The 22,151-nt window shown below is 39.8% G+C and overlaps 1 pseudogene; it reads right to left on the bottom strand.

Moving 5' to 3' along the window:
• Positions 1–995: 995 nt before the first annotated feature.
• Positions 996–2,156, bottom strand: LOC109237909 (annotated as a pseudogene).
• Between the last annotated feature and the right edge of the window lie 19,995 nt (positions 2,157–22,151).

Genomic DNA, 22,151 nt, shown 5'->3' with positions numbered 1-22,151 from the left:
TATTTGGTCCTTTTACCTTAGAGACCAAATTTGGTCGCTATTTAGCGACCAACTTTGGTCCCTAAAGTAAAGGGACCAGCAATATAGCGACCAGGCATGCTTGGTCGCTTTTTGGTCGCTTTGAGGCCTATAAGCGACCAACTTTGATCGCTTTTTGTGGTCGCTTTTTACCGGATTTCTAGTAGTGTATGTTGACTGCACACCTACCCCTTAATTGCTTGATTTCTTCCACCAATGGCAGAATATTCCATGGTGGTGCCCATACCTCATCAAGGACTCTTTTCATGAGTAAAGAGTCAGTCTCAATCACACATGGAGGAAGGTTAGAAATTACTATGTACCATAAAGCTTTCAGAATTGCTCTAGTCTCCGTGATATTGTTTGTAGCCTCAAAAATCTTGTATGCCTGAGCATATTTTGTAGGGAAAAAAATTAATAATCCCGCCCAGGAATAATATCCACGGTAAATAACAATAACACAAGAGAGTAACAACGACACTAAATACTTTAACGAGATAAAATACAATACCCCAGCGGAGCAATATTACCACTATAATATTACAACATAGTAGTGTCAAGAGACTACTACAACTTCGAAAGAAAAAATACTCTTTATTTTAAACACCTAACTACAATATTACTCCCACTCGCTATTTATCTCGCAGTCTACAATATGTGGATTACTCTCTCTAACTCTCTGTTGCTTCTCTCGATTTGGTGTACATAAACTGAATGAGCGAGGCTCCTATTTATAGTAAAACTTGCCAAGCTCTAAACCAATCAGATTGCTTTAGTTTGTTGCAATTTGATATGCAAGTTGTCATTGCCGAAAACAAGATTCGTCAACTTGCAACAACCATTCAGAAAACCAATTTAGCAAATTGGTTTTACATTGTTGCCGCCGCCCACAATTGCTACTTTTTTCATCCAATTATATTATTATCTTTTTCTCTTTCTTTTTGTTTATTTTATTTAGGGACCCACAAATCTCTTCCTTAATTTTGATTTTTCTTCGTCATTCCAAGTCTTGATCTCAATCTCTGAAAATCTTCAAACTTAAGAGGCGTTGTAAAAATATCCGCAGCTTGATCATGAGACTTCACATATTTGAGCTCGACTTTCTTCTTGGCAATGCATTCTCTAATGAAGTGATACCTTGTATCTATATGCTTGCTTCGATCATGGTACACCTGATTCTTAGCAAGTGACTGTGCGGATTTGTTGTTAATACAAATCTCCGTGTGATTGTTACTTTGAACTCCAAGAAATAACAGAATTACCCAAGAAAAACACAAAAGCAGTTGTGCTTTTTCTATCATCAATATCTCCCGCATAATCACTATCATAATATCCCATAAGGTTGAAATCACTAGAAGAGGAATGAAATAGCCCAAAGTCAGTCGTACCTTTTAGGTAGCGAAGAATTCTTCTAGCGACTTTAAAATGAGTGGAGGTAGGAGCTTCCATGAAACGACATACTACTCCAACTACAAAGAGTATATCTGGCCTGGTACAAGTCAAGTACCTTAAACTTCCCACAAGACTTGTGAAAAATGTGGGATCCACTTTCTCACCTTCATCAAACTTGGACAATTTTGTCCCACTCTCCATCGGTGTGTTAACGGGGTTGCAATCGAGCATGTTGAACTTCTTCAATATCTCTTTTGTATAGCTTTCTTGAGAGATAAAAATTCCATCCTCCATCTGCTTCACTTCTAGGCCCAGGTAATATGACATGAGCCCTACGTCTGTCCTCTCGAACTCACGGGACATATCTTTCTTAAAAGCTTCAAACAAACTTGGGTTATTGCCCGTGAAAATAAGATCATCAACATAAAGACAAACAGTAAGATATCTCCATTAGTATGAACTTTAAGGTAAAGAGCATATTCATGGAGACAACGAGTTAACCCATTGTCTTGAAAATATTTGTCGATGCAACTATTCCATGCCCGTGGGGCTTTCTTTAATCCATATAAAGCTTTCTTCGACCGCAACACTTTATCTTCATGGTTTTTTACCACGAAGCCCAATGGTTGTTCAACATAAACTTCTTCTTCAAGATAGCCATTCAAGAAGGGTGGCTTGATATCTAGTTGATGGATCTTCCACTTCATTTGCACCGCCAAAGAGATCAGCAAACGAATCGTTTCCATGCAGGCAACAGTTGCATAGACTTCTTCATAGTGAATGCCTTGCCTTTGATTGTAGCCTTTAGCCACAAGTCGTGCCTTGTATCTTTCCACATCTCTAGTGTTCAACTTATTTAATTTAAGTCTTCCGCTTTAATTTCATATTCCGCTGTCATTTAAATATTTAACGCTTGTTGTTATGATTGATAAAAGGATTTAAAATAAAGTAGGTAGGAGTTTATGATTTGTGTCTTGCCTAGCTTCTACGAGTAGGCGCCATCGCGACCTCGAGGGTGGGGAAATCCGAGTCGTGACAAGTTGGTATCAGAGCTCTAGGTTACACAGGTCTCACAATTCACGGACAAGCTCAGTAGAGTCTGAGGGATCGGTACGGAGACGTCTGTATTTATCCCCCAGAGGCTACGGAGTTAGGAAAACTTCACACTTGTTCTTTCCTGTCGTGCAGTTTGTTCTCAAATGCTAAATTGAAACCTCTACTCTTGTCCCTTCGTGAATGGCNTGGTTTTTTGACCACGAAGCATAATGGTGTTCAACATAGACTTCTTTTTCAAGATAGCCATTCAAGAAGGCTGACTTGACATCTAGTTGATGGATTTTCCACTTCAGTTGCGCCGCCAAAGAGATCAGCAAACGAATCATCTCCATGCGGGCAACAAGTGCATAGACTTATTCATAGTTAATGCCTTGCCTTTGCTTGTAGCCTTTAGCCACAAGTCATGCCTTGTATTTCTCCACATCTCCACCAGCATTCTTCTTTATTTTGTATACCCATTTCACTCCAATTGCTCGATAACCCTTGGGAAGAGTTGTTAACTCCCAAGTGTTGTTCTTCTCTATTGACTCAATCTCCTCCTCCATGGCTTGTCTCCACTTTTTGTTTGTAACAGCTTTATCAAAGTTCATTGGTTCACTGTCAGCAAAGAGACAACATAAAAAAATCAAAATTAGTAACTTCTTTTGTGTCCTCATAGAGCTCTTGAATACTCCTTGTCCTTTGCGACTGTTCATTTGAACTTTCTTGAGAAGAGGGAGATGCAACATTGGTTGGAGAAGGAGGTGGAGTTGTATCCTGCACGGGTTCCACGGTCTCTGGTTCTTCTTCATCACCAAAATATGGAAGAAAATCATATGAAGTTTCTTCCTGAGCTTCCCAATCCCATGCCAATTCTTCATCAAATTCAACATCGCGACTTACCACCACCTTACCGCTTCTTGGGTTGTATAACTTGTAGCCTTTTGAACTTGTATCATAGCCAACAAACACATGCTTGACACTTCGATCGTCAAGCTTTGCTCTCCCTCGATGTGGCACATGAGCATAGGCTATGCTCCCAAAGATTCTCAAATGTTTGACACTTGGATTTCTTCCACTCCATGCTTCTTGAGGGGTTTGATCTCTAACATTTCTTGTTGGAGACCTGTTGTTCAAATAAACTAAACAGCTTCGGCCCAAAAATCCTTGGGCATACTTTTAGCTTTCAACATACATCGAGCCATATTAAGAATCGTTCGATTCTTTCTCTCTGCAACTCCATTTTTTGGGGTGAATAAGGTACCGTTAGAGGGCAACGAATTCCATGAGACTGACAAAAGTCATTAAATTCGTTTGAAGTGAGTTCGCCTCCTCTATCGGACCTTAGAGCTTTAATTTCATAGCCACTTTCTTTCTCCACGAGTACTTTGAAATTTTTAAAAGCAGCAAAAGCTTCAGATCTTTGGTTCAAGAAATAAACCCAAGTCTTTCTACTGAAATCATCAATGAAGAGGAAAGTATTTACTTTTACCAAAGGGAGGCGGATTGATTGGTCCACACACATCAGCGCGAACAAGCTGGAGCGACTTGGTTGATCTTGACATAGCCTCCTCTGGAAAACTCCTTCTTGCATGTTTTCCAAGAAGACAAGCTTCACATAGTTGATTTGGATGGTTGATTAATGGTATCCCATGTACCATGTTCTTTTCTCCCATTGATTTGAGCGCTTCAAAATTCAAGTGCCCAAATCGCATGTGCCAACACCATGATTCATCTTGCACATTAGCCTTCAAACCCTTTGCATCAATTATTTTAAGATTCAGAGACAATAATTTATTCTTTGCCATATGCACTTTAGCAATAAGAATTCCACTTGAATCTCTAAGCCAAACAAGCATATTTTTCATGTGGATGTCATACTCCTTTTCAAGAAGTTGTCTCAAACTCAAAATATTACTTTTTAATTTTGGCACATAATAAACATCTTGAATTAGCTTGTGACTACCATCTTTACAGGAGATCAGAATCGTACCTATCCCTTCGATTTGAATCTTTGAGGTATCTCCAAAGGACACATTACCTCTCACCGTTTTATTGATCTCCACAAACCTCTCTTTGCATCCACATATATGATTGCTTGCTCCATTGTCCAAATACCACGAGCTACAATCATCCATGTCTTCTTCCTTGAGTGCCAGCAATAATGTTTACTGATCTTCTTCTTTCTTGTCATCAATGAGGTTAGCCTTTTCCTCAGCATTGCTAGGACATTCCTAAGAGTAGTGGCCAAATTTATGACAATTATAACACTCAATTTTTGATTTGTCATACCTTTGTCTATTATTTCCTTGGTAGTAGCCACGTCCTCTTCCTCCTCTTTGTCCACGAGCACGACCTCTGAATATTTGGTGGATTTTAATTTCATTGTTGAAGTTGTTACCATTACTTCTACTTCTTCCATGAACTCCACGGCCTTGTCCTCTTCCATTTCCTCGATAGCTTTTTTCACCTCCATAATCCTTGAAGGATGCCTGAGTTATAAGAAGTTGCTCCAATGGAACTTCTTGTCTCCTCTTGATCTTTTCTTCATGTGCCTGTAAAAAACCCTCCAATTGCTCCACCATCATAGAGTCTAAATCTTTAGACTCCTCAATAGCACACACCACAAAATCAAATTTAGGTGTTAAAGTGCGAAGGATCTTTTCTACCATACGGACATCTTCTATGTCTTCCCCGTATCTTCTTAATTGATTCACAACAGCCTTCACTTTTGACCATTAATCCGAAATGCATTCGGATTCTTTCATTTTTAAGACTTCAAAATCAACCCTTAGAGTTTGAAGTTTTACCTTCCTCACCTTGTCAACTCCTTGGAGAGAATTTTGTAAAATCTCCCAAGCTTCCTTTGAGGTGGTAGCATCTGCCACCTTCTCAAACATGGCATCATCCAAACATTGGTGGATGACCGAGAGGGCTTGTTGATCCTTCTTCCTTGTCTTTGCTAAGACATATTTTTTATTTTGAGGCAGGGCTTCCTCATTATCGGGTTTTGCATACCCTCTATCTACGATTTCCCACATATCCTGGGATCCAAGAATGGCTTTCATATGTAGACACCATTTCTCAAAATTATCTTTTGTGAGACGGGGATACTGAAAAGACAGCGGACTATTATTCGCCATGGCTCTGATACCACGTTCTAGGGGAAAAGATAATAATCCCGCCCAGGAATAATATCCAAGGTAAATAACAATAACATAAGAGAGTAACAACGACACCAAATATTTTAACGGGATAAAATACAACACCCCAGCGGAGCAATATTACCACTATAATATTACAACTTAGTAGTGTCAAGAGACTACTACAACTTCAAAAGAAATAACACTCTTTATGTTAAACACCTCACTACAATATTACTCCCACTCACTATTTATCTCACAGACTATAATCTGTGGATTACTCTCTCTAACTCTCTGTTGCTTCTCTCGATTTGGTGTACATAAAACTGAATGAGCGAGGCTCCTATTTATAGTAAAACTTGCCAATCTCTAAACAAATCAGTGTGACGACCCAAAGGGTCATCACCTATTTCCTCATCCATTCCGTGCTTTCGAGGCCTTAAAACCTCATTTTTTTACTTGCCTCGATTTGCGTGCGCAGTCCGGGCGCGTGGCCGGAAAGCTTTTATGTTGAAATATGTTAGTTTCGTGAAAAATTTGAAGAATTTTGATATTAATATGATTATAGTTGACTTTGGTCAACATTTTTGGTAAAAGGACCCGGACCCGAGATTGGACGGTCCCGGAAGGTCCGTAGAAAAATTTGGGACTCGGGCATCTGCCCGGAATCGAATTCCGAAGTCTAGAGCCCGAGATATGAATTTTTCCGTGAAATTATTTTTCTGAAATTATTAAGGAAAATGGAAATGAAAATTGATTAAAAGACTATGGTATCGGGCTCGTATTTTGGTTCCGACGCCCGGTACAAGTCTTAAATATGTGTTAAGCGCTTTCTGTAAAGTTTGGCCGAAATCGGAAGTCGTTTGACGTGTTTCGGACTATGAGTTCAAAGCTTGAAAGGTTATGAAGTTTAGAAGGAAAATCATGTGCCTTGAGGCTTGATTCTATGTAAATGATGTTATTTTGGCGATTTGATAGCACGAGCAAGTCCGTAGGATGTTTTCGAGGTTGTGTGCATGTTTGGTTTGGAGCCCCGAGGGCTCGGGTGAGTCTTGGATAGGCATCGGATTGCATTTCTCATTTTTTGAAAATCTGGTATGCTGGCTTCTGTGGTTTTCGCAAATGCGAAAGGGAGACTCGCAAATGCGAGCTTCGAGTCGCAATTCCGAGGTCTGGGAAATTACGCACAGGTCGCAAATGCGAGGATTTTTGCTCGCAAATGCGAGAGGCCACTGATCGCAAATGCGATCGAATTTTCGCAAATGCGAAACCTGGCCTCCAGACCGAAGTTCGCAAATGCGAACTAAAATGTTCGCAATTCCCACGCCTGTTTTGTTCGCAAATACGAACCTCTGTTCGCATTTCCCATATCCGAGGCCCAGCAAATTTTATACTTAGTCGAATTTTCACCATTTTTCACCATTCTTTCAAAACCCAAACACCATAGGCGAATTTTCAAGAGCAAACTTCATCCCAAATCACTTGTAAGTTGATTTTTACTCAATTCTTTCAATCTTTAACATCATTAAACATGTTTTCCACTTGAAATCAAAGATTTTCATGGGTGAAATTGGGATTTTTGGGTAGAACCTAGGTTTTCTATAAATTGGGGAATTGGACCTCGATTTGAGGTCCGATTTCAAAATAAATTATATATTTGAACTCGTGGGGGAATGGGTAGCCAGATTTTGGTTCGAACCTCGAGTTTTGACCACGTGAGCCCGGGGGCGATTTCGGAATTTTTGGAAAAAAACTTGAGAAACTCATTTTTATGCATTCAAATTGATTCGTATAATGTTTATTAAAGTAATTGAGCAATTTGTGATTAGATTCGAGCGAATTGGAGGTGGAACCACGAGGTAAAGCAATAGTTAAGGATTAAGTGGATTTCAAGGATTTGAGGTAAGTGTTTGGTTTAACCCTAGCTTGAGGGAATAGGAGTTGAGTTTTGTTGCTAATTGCTATGTGATCGAGTACGATGTATAGGCATAGTGACGAGTATCTATACATTGGAGTCTAGCGTGACCGTGAGTCCTTATAACGTGATTATCATGACTTGGTTGTGAACTCCGTGTTTATGGGAGGATTTCTATATGTTGTGAATAACATGTGAACGGTAACATGATCATTTGATTCCTGGGAGCATAGGCTCGAATTGTGATACGAACATTGAAATTATACGAAATGACTTGATTCCTTGGAGCGTTGGCTCAAAATAGTAGAGCGGATCATAAGATAAGAAAAGTAAGAAAGAGAAAGCGTTGTTGGTTGTTCCCTTGCCGGGATGTTTGTCAAATATTTACTTATTTTTATGCCCCTTAATTGTGTCTGTTGTTTGGGGAGTCGGACTGTTAAATGGTATTGAGGATCGGGTTGCACGCCGCAACAGTAAAAGGTGAGGATCGGGTTGCGCGCCGCAACAATTATACATGATAAATGATATGGGTCGGGTTGCACGCTGCAACAGTGGTATTTATGGAGCTGGTTGCATGCCGCAACAATGGTAATTTATGGAGCGGGGTGCAAGCCGCAACAGTTATTGAGGCTATGTGTTTGTAATTGAGTATTGATTCTTTGTTCATTGTGAACCTAAGTTGTTTAGTTGTTACTCTGGATTGCTGTTAATATTGTATCTCCCCACAGCATGTTTTCCCCCTCCCATGTTACTAGTTGTTTGGTATTTTGTTTCCGTTGTATATTTATAACTGCAGAGGTTTATGTGATGTCCAGTCTAGCCTCGTCACTACTTCGCCGGGGTTAGGCTAGACACTTACCAGCACATGGGGTAGGCTGTGCTGATGCTACACTTCTGTGCATTTTTGCACAGGTCCAAGTTTTGAGGAGCAGCAGCAGCAGCAGTAGTTCGGGAGCAGACTTTCCTATTCACGAGACTGAGGTAGCCTTGCAGGCGTCCGCAGGCCCGGCGTCTCTTCTTTATGTTTTCCTCTTGACTGTTGCCTCATTGTTTTCGAGACAGACAGCTGTTATAATTCTTTCAGACCTTTGTATTTAGTTTATTCTTAGTGGTTTGTGAGTAATGTGACACCAAATCTGGGGTAGAGGCTATTGTTGACTATTCCGCGTTTTGATTCAGACTTATAAATTAGACTTCCGCTATTATTATTATTAAATTCCATATTTCTTATTGATGTTATAGATTGTTAACAGATTTATTTATTAATGAAAGGTAAATGTGTTTGCTTGCCTAGCTACCACGAGTAGGCGCCATCACGATCCCGATGGTGGAAAATCCGGGTCGTGACAAGTTGGTATCAGAGCACTAGGTTACATAGGTCTCACAACTCACAGACAAACTCAGTAGAGTCTGGGGGGTCGGTACGGAGACGTCTGTACTTGTTCCCCAGAGGCTATTATGTTAGGAAAAATCTCTCATTTGTTCTTTCTCGTCGTGCGGTTTGGTTTCTAAATGCTGATTGAATTTCTACTCTGTTCTTTCGCAGATGGCGAGAACACGCGCTTCCTCATCTACCGATCAACAGTCCGAGCCCCAGACAGCTCCCGCTAGGGGCAGAGGACGTGGCCATGCTAGGGGCCGAGGTAGGGGCAGGGCTCAACCCCAAGAAGCAGCACCAGTGGCGGAGCCCCAGGTTGACCTTGAGGAGGAGGTTCCGGCCCTAGCTGCAGCGGTTCCGGTGGGCCCAGCTCAGGTCCCAGAGGGGTTTATTGCTACCCCAGTTCTTCAGGACGCTTTGGTCCAGTTGGTGGGCTTCATGGAGAGTGTCATCCGAGCAGGATTGCTTCCTGTAGTGCCAGCCACTTCCCAGGCGGGAGGAGGAGCCCAGACTCCTGCTGCACGTACTCCAGAGCAGGTAGCTCCCTAGACTGAGATTCCACCGAGTCAGCCAGCTGCGGCAGTTCAACCGGGGGTAGTTGCACAGGCCAGTGATGGAGCGGCTATGTCCGCAGATGCTTTTTGGAGGCTAGACAGGTTCACCAAGCTCTTCACTGCTACATTCAGCGGAGCTTCTTCGGAGGACCCCCAGGATTTCTTATATAGCTGCTACGAGGTTCTTCGGAACATGGGCATTGTGGAGTCCAATGGAGTTGATTTTGCGGCTTTTCGTCTAGAAATGTAACTTCAATGTATTTTAGAAATGTAACAAGCTGAACCAAAATTAGGGAGGTGATCATGATTCTAGCTCATTTGAGCATTTTATCAACCACTAGGTGTGCATCAAGGTCTTAAGGTCCTTTTATAAAAGACTTCATCATCCCACAACCCATCCTTTACCATTTTTAGCTCACAATCTTCCTACACTCTTCGATAACATATACATGCAAGATAAACAACTCCCTTACCCAAGAATTGTCTTGATAATTACTCATTTGTAGTTAATTTTCGAATTAAGGGCTAGGGTATAGATTCTTACCTCTTAAGACGATGCCCTAGTGAATTCTTCTTACAAATTCCTCAACTTTGAGCAAGAAATGATGAATGGAGGGCTTAGGGACTCCCCTTCTCACTCTATGGCATCCTCTCTGTAGAAATGTAAGACTTTGCCTTTAAAAGTGACCCCTAAAGGTGTTATATTAGGTTGGGTTGGGTTCAAAAATTAGAAAAATAGGAGCCCCGACACAGATCTGCGGTCACATATGCGACCGCATAATGCTTCTGATGCCCGCAAAGTGGGCCGCATAATTGGCCCTCTGGGACTGACATTTACATCTTCAGTATGCGACCACTCTATGGTCCGTAGACTTGTTTTGTGGTCGCATAATGCACCGCAAAACCTCCATCTGAAAATTTTCAAGGTTGGATACGCGATCAGAGTGCGGCTCCCGAAATGGTTTTTTAGCCGCATAATGGGCCGCGAAAATGACATAAAAATTGCCTAAATTCCGGGTTTTTAAGAGAAATTTTACGGGGCCTTGCACTTAAATTGAGTTTGAATTTCGAAACAAATCACTTAAACCGAGCTCGGGGTTAGTGGGTAAACGGATTTTGGTTCGAATCTCAAACTTTGACCAAACAAGACTGGGTTGACTTTTTCAATTTTATCAAAGATTGAACCTTTTTCATTCATGGATAGTTTCTAAAGCTTATTTTGAATAGTCTAAACGATATTTGGCTAGATTAGTGTCACGACCCAAGTTCGCCCTCCGTGAACATGTCGTGACGGCACCTAGTCCCTACGACTAGGTAAGCCTAACAATTTCGGAAAAAGAAACAAATGCGGAAAAACTAATAAAAACCGAAGATAACAAATATAAGAGTGTTTAAGATGCCGCCCGACATATACAATACAAGATCTCAAACCGAACAACTTCCAAAATTCGGAATCCCATGAATCACAAGCTATGAATGCGACAAAATGCTCTAACTCCGGAATGTCTAAATCAAGAGGAAAGATAGAAGGGGCTATCACTACATGAGATAATGGAAAGGGACTCATCGGTCTGTGGACACGGCAAATATACCTCGAAGTCTCTGGAGAATCGCCCCGTCTAAAGGGTAGTATGGCTGAGTCGAAGTACCTGTATCTGCACACGAAAAACATGTGCAGGAAAGGGCATGAGTACACCACAGCGGTACCCAGTAAGTGCCAAGCCTAACCTCGGCCGAGTAGTGACGAGGAAGGTCAAGGCCCTACCGGTCATATACAATAATATATAAGGAAAAGAAGCGGTATTAAAGTAACACAGGGTAATAAGAGTAGCAACAACTACAACACAGACAAAATAACCACAGAAGGAATACAGCTAAACACTGAGATAACAACCGGGGATCTCCCAGGATACCATCCTGTAGCCCCAAATATAAATATCCAGTGGATCTCTCGGGTGTCGTCCCGTAGTCCAACTCATAACGCGCAGGGGATCTCCCGGAATACCACATCCATAGTCCCAAATGTAAATACTCAGTACTGAGGGAATTTATCGGATTCAGTCCCCTAGTTCCAATGTAAATATGCAGGGGGATCTCTCGGAATACCACATCCGTAGTCCCAAATAAACAGGCAAGGGGGATCTCTTGGGATATAGCCTGTAGTCCCAAAGTAAACACACAGCAGCAACACGAAGAATATTCAATTCAATCAAATTTATACCAAGGTAAAACAGGTATTTCTAGCCTAACATGCTGCACAGAATTCAAATAAGCAGTTTGAGCAAGTAAAACAATTGAATCATTTAGACATGATTTCCAATGTTAAAAGTATGCTTAAATTTCAAGTAGTGTAAACAGGGAAGAAATACATAATTATCAACAATTTGCACATGTACGCACTCGTCACCTCACGTACAAGGCATTTCATATATCAACAACACCAAATCCTAAGGGGAGTTCCCCCACACATGGTTAGGCAAGCCACTTATCTCGAACCAACTCAATACCACGTTCTTGCCACGATTATCAGACTCTAAATGGCCCAAATCTATTCAAAGTAATTGCATAATGTAAATATAACTTCAAGTAACAATTCAACTAATTAATTCGAAGCTAGTACACGAAGTTAGGATAATCGCCCAAAAAGCCCCTCGGGCCCATGTCTCGGAATCGGGTAAAATTTACAAATTTGGAATCCTCACACTCTCACAAGTTCGTATATACAGATATTACTCCAATCCGACATCAAAATCTTGATCAAAACTCCAAAATTAGGCCTAAGAACTTTTCCAATTTTTCTCCAAATTTTCAACCCAAATTTGAATATAAAGGATAAATTTAAGCATAGATTCGTGCAAATTAATCAAAACCGAGTAAGAATTACTTACCCAAAACACCCAGGTGAAATTCTCTCCCAAAATCGCCAATCCCGAGCTCCCAAATCAATTTTTAAGGTTTTGAGACTTAACCCTCGATTCTGCCCCGTTCTGCCCAGTCGAACCGGTTCTGCGGTTCAATTACCGCACTTGCGATCCCGCACCTGCGGAAAAGGCATCGAAGGTGCTAAAAATCACTTAACTGGATAGGTCCGCATCTGCGGTTCTTTGGCCGCTTCTACGGTCCCGCATTTGCATTCTCTAGTCGCACCTGCGGTCTCCTGGAGCCTGGGTCAATTCCGCTTCTGCGGTCTCCAAGCTGCTTCTGCGGCATGCACCTGCGGTCCCACATAGGCAGGTGCAGTTATGACAGGTTTAGCACTCAGATTTTTGCTTATGTCCAAAATCAACTTCCGTTAAGCACCCGAAACTCACCCTAGGCCCCCGGGACCTCAACCAAAACTTCCAACCAATCCTAAAACATCATACGAACTTATTCCAACCCTCAAAACACATCAACCAATGCTAAAACCACAAATCACTCTCTAATCTAAGCCTAGGGATTTCCAAAACTTCAAATTTCCGCTTTCGATCAAAAAGCTTATCAAACCTTGTCCGAAATTACGTGAAATTTTGCACACACGTCGCAAATAACACAATAGCCCTACTCAAACTTCTGGAATTCTATTCCGACCCCGATATCAAAATCTCACTATCGAACTGGAAACTTCAAAAATTCAATTTTTGGCATTTCAAGCCTAATTAAGCTACGGACCTCCAAAACACAGCCCGAACATGCCCCTAAGCCCGAAATCACCCAACGGAGCTAACGGAACCAACGGAATTCCATTCCGAGGCCGTCTTCACAATGCTCCGACTACGGTCCAAATTCTAAGGCTAAAACTCTCATTTAGGGACTAAGTGTCCCAAAACACTCCGAAACACAAAACTAATCCTTCCTGCGACTCACAATAGCAGAAATAAGCACGGAGAAAGCAGTTAATAGGGCATCGGGGCGTTAATTCTTAAATCCACCGGCCGGGTCGTTACATCAGGTTGGTTTGGAGGCTTGTTCGAAAGGAAAATCCGTAGTTGATTCTTGAGTTTGTTGCGCAAAGAGGTAGGTGTCATGTCTATCTTTGATTTGAGGGAATTAGCAATCATTGGTCTATTTGCTATGTGAATTATGTGTTAGAACGGCGTATATGCGAGATGATGAGTGCATATGAGTTTTCATGGGATTAGAGTAAGCGGAATTGGGCTATTTACTTCCATGTCTTCATTTATTCTATGTTATCTCTTATTATATACTTTAATTGATATATGTTCTTACTTATTATTCATGCTTTACTCTTTATTTTATTTAATTGTTACTTGTTTCGATTTATTTATTGCTCACTTAGTATTTGTTTACCTGGTACATGTTCCTACTTGCATTAATTATATATTTGTGTTGTCTCATGTTTTACTTGCTTTATTGTCCTTATAATACTTGATGCACTTAATTACGTTATTCCGTTTATTTGAGCCATTTAGCTATTCCGGTGTAAATGTTTTGCCAAGGTTTGGGATTACGAGGTATTGCCTATTTTCCGTTTGAACCAGTAGTTACTTAATATTCCGCTCATTTTATTTCCCTTTGTGTTGAGATTTCGTAACTGGTGGTATTAAGTTTATATGTTAATGATTGATATTAGGAATAGGTTACGCGCCGTAACGATATTAAAATGAATTGATAATGGTATCGGGTTTCACACGCAATAGATGATGATATGAGATAATATTGGGATCGGGTTACACGCTGCAACAGTTATTATATTAAATATAAGAATCGGATTGCACGCCGCAATATTTATTGTGTTAAGTGTTGCGATCGGGTTGAGCACCGCAACAAAGTTGATGTATTTTAGTTGTTTGTGGTTTTAGAGTTTGCTTTCAGTATTGTGATATGAGACTTGAGATTATGTTATTCTGGGGCCCTCTGGTAGTTGCCTTCGGGTTTGTCTATATGAGTTTTCTACTTTTTCTATATTTCTACATTCTGTTATTATTATTCGTACAGGTTTATTGTGAGTGTCTTGTTATAGACTCGTCGAGGTTAGGCTCTACACTTACAAAGTACATGGAGTCGGTTGTACTTATACTATACTTTTGCACTTCTTGTACAAATCGCGGTGTTGGTCCTAGCGACGTAGCGGAGACTGCTCGGATTCGACTGTTGTAGGAGACTTGAGGTGGAGCTGGTCGACGTTCGTAGTCCTGAAATCCCCTTCTACCTCATTTTCACTGTTTATTTTATTTCAAACAAATATATTTCATTTAACATTATTTGTGGTATTCTAGATTTTTATGTACTCGTGACTCCGGATTGCTAGGATATGTTTAGACGACGTTATTTCTTCCTTTATCACATCTATTTCATACTATTGTATTTTTATATTTTTAATGTTCTATTTTGAATTGGTAAAAATGGTTAATTAATTTGCTAACATTGGGTTGCCTAGCAAATGGATGTTAGGCGCCATCACGACCCCCCCATTTGGGATTTCGAGTTATGACAATGAAGTAGTAATGAGGTTCATTTCATGCGATACTCACTAAAAAAATTACCCGTGCAATATAAAAAATAACATGCAACAAGAATATAACAAGATGCAACATCATCGACATATCAAATAGAGAGGCATCAACTCAACATGTGTAAATCAAACTTGACAATCAAGCTATAAACAAATAACAAAGGCATAGAATAGCATGTTAGAATTCAACATAGAATCATATAAAATTCATAACAAGGCATAAAGGATTAACTTACATGGCCAAGCTTCCGCCCTTATACCCCACCCACCATCATCCACCTATACATCAGAATCAACCGACATCGGTCAATGTACCACAATCCGCATGTACGCCATCAAGAAAGAAATATATCCACAGGGTGCACAACAATGATCTTCTGCAATAAAAGTAATAATATCATCATGATCACACTGGAAAGACCTCGTGCCACAACAACAAAAATATCCTCATAACCACATGGTAAAGATCTCGTGCCTCAACAATAACAATATCATCATAAACACAAGGCAAAGACCTTGTGCCACAACATCATCACACTGCAATATCCGCACGGAAGAGACCTTGTGCCAACACCAAATCAATCTGCTCAACTTACTCATATGTTCCATAATCATAACGATCAAAGATACCGACTTATCATCAAAGAGGCATATGCTCATAATTCATCAATAAGGTGCACATGGACATAATAACAAGAAACTGCGGATGTATGCTCGAGATGTGAAACTTGTCTACTGATAAATCAATAGAGCTAAAATTTTACAAATTGCCAATTTTGGCTAATTAAGAGATAGTAATAAAAAATATGATCTCTAGCATGAAAAGATAAGCTCACGTAGTAATTCAAAGGATTGCACATGTATCATAGGGAGCGCACAATCAAATTAAGTCATAATAGAAGCCTAAAGTCTAATCCGGTCAGATGTCACACGTACAACCCGCATATATGCTTGTCACCTCGATATATGTTGCTTTACACACATTATAATTGGACAAATAAATTACAATCCTAAGGGTTATTCCCTCACATGAGATTAGGCAAGAACTTACCTTGACAGGCCCAAATAAAACTATCTAGAATAGCCTTTCTCCTAGAAACCACCTCAGACCGGCTCGAAACTAGCCAAAAATAACTCATTAACGTCAAACAAGCCTATAGGAATCAATTCCGAACAATAAAGCTTCAATCTGTAATCAAATACCAAAAAGTCAATAAAAGTCAATCTGGATACACATGGTCAAAACCCGAGACAAGGGGTAGATCGTGATTACCCATAATCCCACGAGTCCAAATATATTTTAAGATTCCAAACCCTAGTCTAAATCATAGCTCAAAATCCCAGTTTTCACTCTCTTAAGTTGTAAACAAATTCCTAAATTAACCTCAAAGTTCCATGTTTTGGATGTTAATAATCCAGGTAGATCCTTGAGATAATACTAAAAATTTATAGAAATCACTTATCCTAAAGCCTTATATGAAAATCTCCAAGCTAAGATCGCCCTCTCCAATTCTAAGGTTTAAAATATGAAAGAATGGGATAAAATTCAAAAGTTCATCACATAAATGCACTGCCCAGGGGTACTCTTCATGAATGCGGCACGTGCCTCGCGTTCGCGAAGCACAACAGCTCCTGGCCAGAAAAATACTCTTCGCGGTTACATTACCACCCTCGCGAACGCAACGACCAACTTAACTCTATTATGCGATCGCGACCAAGCTTTCGCGAAGGCGAAGGCGAATCCTGCAGCTCCCAGCTCTCAATCATGAATGCAACCCTCCTAGCATAAATGCGAAGAGCAAGTCAACAAACCTTCACGAATGCGACCCTGCAGGCGCAGGCGCAAACGCGTAGAACAAATACGGTCCAACACCGAATCCTTCATTCCCAATGTGAGAATCCTCTTCCAACCACAATGAACACCAGCACCATCAGAATCAGCCAATTTCAAGCTTGTTTCGCATGGTTCGAAACTCATCCGAGCCACATGGGACTCCGTCCAATCATATCAACAAGTCCATAAACAGTACCCGGACCTTTCCAAAACCTCTAATCACGTAAGATAACATCACATCAATAAATGCAAGATCCAATCAAAACTTGAACTTCACTTAAGTTCAAGAACATTCATAGTTCAACCAAGCATCCGATTCAAGAATAAGCAATTTGGATTACATTCAAATTTTGCACACAAGTTCAAATGGCAAAACAAACCTATTCCAAGTTCTAGAACAACATTCTTAATCTGATATAATCAAAGTTAACTTCTGATAAAACTAGGAATTCTTTAAACTTTCATATTACCAACTTTCGACTGATAGAGCCAAAATATCCTATGAATGAAAAGACAGTTGAAGCAGTTGGACGCTAAATTATTTAAACTAGAGCATCATCGAAAGTAGGGTATTTTTGCAGATAGGAATGAATCTCTATGGGTGGTGTTGCGGTCCCAAGTTTATAATTTACATAGATAATGATATTTTGATATTGATTTCGTTGAAAGCAGGAATATTTTGTTAATTAAATAAGAGATCTTCGAATAGTTTTTTTCCTAGATATATCTAAGATCAGATGATTAGATTACTAGGTATAGCAATCGATTCCAAAGTGGAATATAAGTGTTAGATTTGCGATATAGAGGTAATTATATATAGTAGTTTAGAACCATACTCGCCCCTGAAATTCTAAAATGTCATTCGTCATCCTCTTCTTCGATTATATTTTTTAATTATTTTGTTGTGACTGCCATGGTTAGAGGTACTTATCAGAAAAAGGTAAAATGTTATCTTTTGTACATTGAAAACATGAGAATTTTCACACTCAAGCAATTAAAAAATAAGTAACTATAAGTAACCGCCCCAAATAGATAGTATTATTGACCTGAAAAATAACATAGCTTATCAACCACAACAAGTTCAAATACATTGTAGAACTTTTCTACACTATTAGCATACATAAGTTTCTTTTGGTCATCAAATGGTTATATAAGTTAAATCCTTAATATAAAAACTTAGACCATGTTTAGAGGTTCATAATAAAGTGTCAAAAAGAGAACAACCGATGTCGGTAAAATGAATAGCCACTGCCAGAGCCAACCTAAAGATGTTAATTGGAAGTCAGAGAATCCTAAACAGCTAAAGTGGTCATTATAAATAGTCAAAGCCTTACTCATTTTCTGTACTTTATTTTTGGAGATAGTATTGGCTAAGGTTAACACTTGGCAAGCTACAAGCTGATTTCCTTTGTGGTGGTGCTTTAAATTGTTCCTAAAGTTTATGGAATAGGATGCAAAATTCAGCATCCCAATTAGAGGATGAAAGAACAATGAAGAGAGAATCATATTGAAGGGAACAAAGAATAGTCAACTCATATATCACACAAAAGCAAACCTCTCTCACAAAAGTCTAACTTATGATGTGCCCGATTATGTCTTCTAATGATTTAACATCTATTTTTTCTCTCATTTCCGGTCATTATGAGGAACTCCAACTATCCGAACGAACCTTGTCACCAAGTATAGGACATAAAATTGTATACTATCTTGGAACTTAAAGTTAATATATAATTTATCACCGCAAAAAATCCTAATCAAGGGATCGTGATAGCGTTTAACACGCTTGCTAGGTAAGCCAATACATAACAATAATGAAAGAAGCGGGACTAAGATAAAAGAGGGACATTAAGAAAGAAATTCATAATATAGCATAAAAGAGGACGAATACACATAATTCATTAACAAAGATACACACGAACAAGGTGTGATAGGCAATCTAATATCCAAGAGCTAGTTTCACACATATATCTCAACAAGGACTCAAATAAGTCATTAACACGTAATCAATCAAGTAATCACACAATCCAATGTAACATAAGAGAAAAAGGCACGAAACAAGTAAAGGCATAAAACGAGTGAATGCTTGAAATAAGTAAAGGCACGAAACAAGTAAAAACATGAATTAAATTAGGTTTACCCATGTTCTTTAACCTGTGACAACGCATATGCACTCGTCACCTTGCATATACATGTCACAACCCAAAATCTCAATCCGTCATGATGGCCTAACACACTAGCTATGTGCATGAGTGTGCAATTTCTCAAGTACTTCGCTCAGTAAATGATACAACATATAAGGGTGATATGCAAATGAATCAGGTAAATAACCACGGAAATTGCAAGTTAAGATGAAATACAAATCCAGGACAAACACTGGCCATATTTTCCTTAGCCTTTACATATCCGTACCAAATCACTGATCAATTTCCATCAATATCCGCATGTACACCATCAAGAGAGAAACATCAACGGGTGACCCTGAGATGATGGATCTGTATCCACATGCAAGCACGGCCAATTCAACGTTCTACCAGGCATAATCCACCCGACATGCTCACAAGCATAACAACACAATTCATCCGGCGTGGTCACAGGCATAACAACACAATCCGCCTAGCATGGTCACAGACATCACAACATAATCCGCCCGACGTGGTCACAGGCATCACAGCACAATCTGCCCGGCGTGATCACAGGCATCATAACACAATCCGGTTGGCGTGGTCACAGGCATCACAATACAATCTGCCCGGCGTGTTCACAGGCATCCAAGGCTGGGGAGAGAGCTGCTTTGCAAAGCTGGGCGTTCAGTGTTCTTATGGAGGACAAATCATATCACACAGAAGCAAATATACAAGTATACATGTATATGATGAATGAATCATATATCTCATGCTCCTAGACAATTATAAATAATATGCTAAAATGTAGACATGTGCAAAGTGTGACATCATCACTCAAATCGGTAATTTCATCACAGAATAGCAATTATTAAGTTCATTCCGGGAATTTTCCCCTGTGTATCCTCAAACATGGCTCAAATAGTTCACAACGAGGTTACAAATATGGGAAACATTATAGCTTGCAACTTAAAAGTAAGATTCTATGCACATCATAGCCTAAGCAATATCCTAAAGATGGATAAATATCCCGGTGCTCACACATGGATTCCAATCCCGCACATATGCGCACCTACAACACGTAGCTATCACAAGTAATTAAGGAAACTAGTGCCTCAACTAAGTTTAGGTAAGATACTTATCTCAAGCAAGCCAAATCAGTACTCTAACATACCCTTTCCGCACGTATCAAACTCCAGACGGTTCGAATCTAGCCAAAATAACTTAATACCATCGATAATAGCTATAGGAAATAATTTCAAAAGATAAAGCTAATGTCTTGAATCAAATATTCAAGGTCAACCCAAAAGTTCAACCCCAAACCACACCTGGGAAATCGATAAAAGTCATAAATTATGAATACCCATTCAATTACGAGTCTAACAATACTAATTTTATCCAATTCCATTAAAAAATAAACCCGCAAATCACCAAATCTCACTCTCTAATAACATAGTCTAAAATTTCCAAATTTCACTTCAAATTCACATAAACTAGGTATAATTATCAATGAATAATCAATATCTATCATTAAAAGTGATAAAACTTCGCTTACCTCTTGAATTGTAGCGAAAACCTTCTAAAAAATCACCCTTAGCCGAGCTCCACAAGTCCAAAATGAGAGAAATCCCTCAAACCCTCGACTTAATACCATGTCCAGCGATGCCGCTTCTATGCTCGAAATGTCCGCTTCTACAGTCAAAATGCACATTTTTGCTCTTCACTAAACTCCCGACCTACTGCTTATGCGGTCCAACTCCCACTTCTGCGGGTCCACACTTGCGGAATCCTTCCTCATATGCGACTCATGCCCATCCAGTGACATCCCACTTATGTAGAGCTTTCCTCATAGAAGGGCGTCCGCTTCTGCAGAATTCCACGCGCTTCTACAAAGCTCCCCTGACTAGACTAACTTCCGCATCTACAGTCCATTGTTCGCATCTGCAGAATTCCACTGGAGCTTCACATTCGCGTCTGTGACCCTTCAGCCTACAGTCCTTCAAATTAACATCCGTACATATGCCTAAGTTCAAAATCACCATATGAAGCTATTAGAACCATCAAAACATCATTCCGGAGTCGTATACCCATAAATTAAACTTTGTTCAACTATTCCAACTTAAGCTTCCAACCTTGGGACTAAGTATTCCAATTCACTCCGAAACATCTCTGAAACTAAACCAAGCACCCCAGTAAGTCATAACACCATAAATGAACATAGAAGAGGAAATTATTAGGGGACGGAGCTACAATACACAAAATGATCGGCCAGCTCGTTACAATACACCGCCCCTATTACATTTAGCAAATACCAAGTAAGCATTTACAACCTAATTCCCTTAAGTCTAGGTTAACTACGATACTTACCTCATTCCGGAACAAGATCAACAATCCATACTCGTTTTTCCTTTAGAGAAAACCTCGAAACCACTATAATTAAATAAAATAATACCTACAATGATCTCATCAAAAAGGTCAAAGTAAAGCTGCATTTGTGGAAAGGGAAGTTCTTGTCCTTTGGTGGCAAGGCTGCATTGATCTCATGTGTGCTCCGAAACATACCTACTCACATACTCCAAGTATTGAATCCTCCAAACAACACATTGGAGCACTTACACAAGACATTTGCTAGATTCTTTTGGAGTACAAAGGAACAAGGAAGAAGTGGACATTGGACCAAATGGCAGAACCTATGTCTACCCAATAAAGAATGGGTGATTAGGCTTTAGATCATTGTTTAATGTGTCAAAATCTTCGTTTGCCAAGATATGGTGGAAGTTTAGGACATCAATGTCTTTATGGTCTAACTTCATGTGAAAATAAGTACTGCAAGAAGGAGTTACCCACAATGGTGCAATTTAGAGAGGGCTCTCATGTATGGGGGAAAATGCTGGAAGCAAGAAAAGAAGTGGAGCATGAAATCTTATGGGAAATTATTACAGGATCTACAAACGTATGGCATCAAAACTGGACTAGAATTTGTGCTTTGTATCATGTATTACCTCCAGGTATTCATATTAATGACGAACTTCAAGAAGTTGCATAATTGAGGGATGTAGAAGGATGGAAATATCGGTTATTGGATCAAACTTTCCCTGAGGATATTCCTGAGCATATAAGGCAGGAGGTGCACTTATATCATACTGATGACTTCTGGGACAAACCTAGGTGGATGTCAAATTTACAATGAGCAGTGCCTGGAAAATACTGAGGCATAGAGACACTACATAGCTAGATTTCAAGCTATTGTGGATTAAATGACTACCTTTCAAAATAAGTTTCTTTCTATGGAGACTATGGCAAGAAA

This window comes from Nicotiana attenuata, unplaced genomic scaffold (genome assembly GCF_001879085.1).
Source record: "Nicotiana attenuata strain UT unplaced genomic scaffold, NIATTr2, whole genome shotgun sequence".
Taxonomy (NCBI): domain Eukaryota; kingdom Viridiplantae; phylum Streptophyta; class Magnoliopsida; order Solanales; family Solanaceae; genus Nicotiana; species Nicotiana attenuata.
This window is presented reverse-complemented; position numbering and strand designations above follow the sequence as displayed.